This window comes from Nannochloropsis gaditana (genome assembly GCF_000240725.1).
Source record: "Nannochloropsis gaditana CCMP526 unplaced genomic scaffold scaffold218, whole genome shotgun sequence".
Classification (NCBI taxonomy): Eukaryota; class Eustigmatophyceae; order Eustigmatales; family Monodopsidaceae; genus Microchloropsis; species Microchloropsis gaditana.
In genome coordinates, this window is record NW_005803735.1 from 8,763 (window position 1) to 9,207 (window position 445).

Sequence of the window (445 nt, forward strand, 5' to 3'; positions counted from 1 at the left end):
CCCCCGTCTCCGCCCTCTGCCCCTCGTTCGCCTTCAAGATCGCCTCGTAGCCCTGTTCGGTCTTGGCGTGGGCCACCTCTACGTTCCGGCAGACCGCGTCCACTCCCTCTTGCTGCCCTTGCACCAGCTCGGCGAAATCCGAGAACACGTCCTTCAACTCCACCAAGTGCGAGGTCACCTCCCGGATCGCCAGCTCCCGCTCCTGCGCCAGCGCCAGCATCACCTCCTCCTCGTCCTGGAACTGAAGCTGTTTGAGCAGAGCCTCCTCCTGAGCCGAGCGCTCGCCCCTCCCGTGGCCGGCCCAGCCCGCGTAGGGTCCTGGCAGTTTCGTCTGCGCGGAGGAGAACGCCGAGAGCGAAGCAGCCGCCGCCCCCCCACCACATGGACCACCGGCAGTGGTCGGGGCCTCGCCTCTGGCACCGGAGCCCCCCCCCGTGTCGGCCGC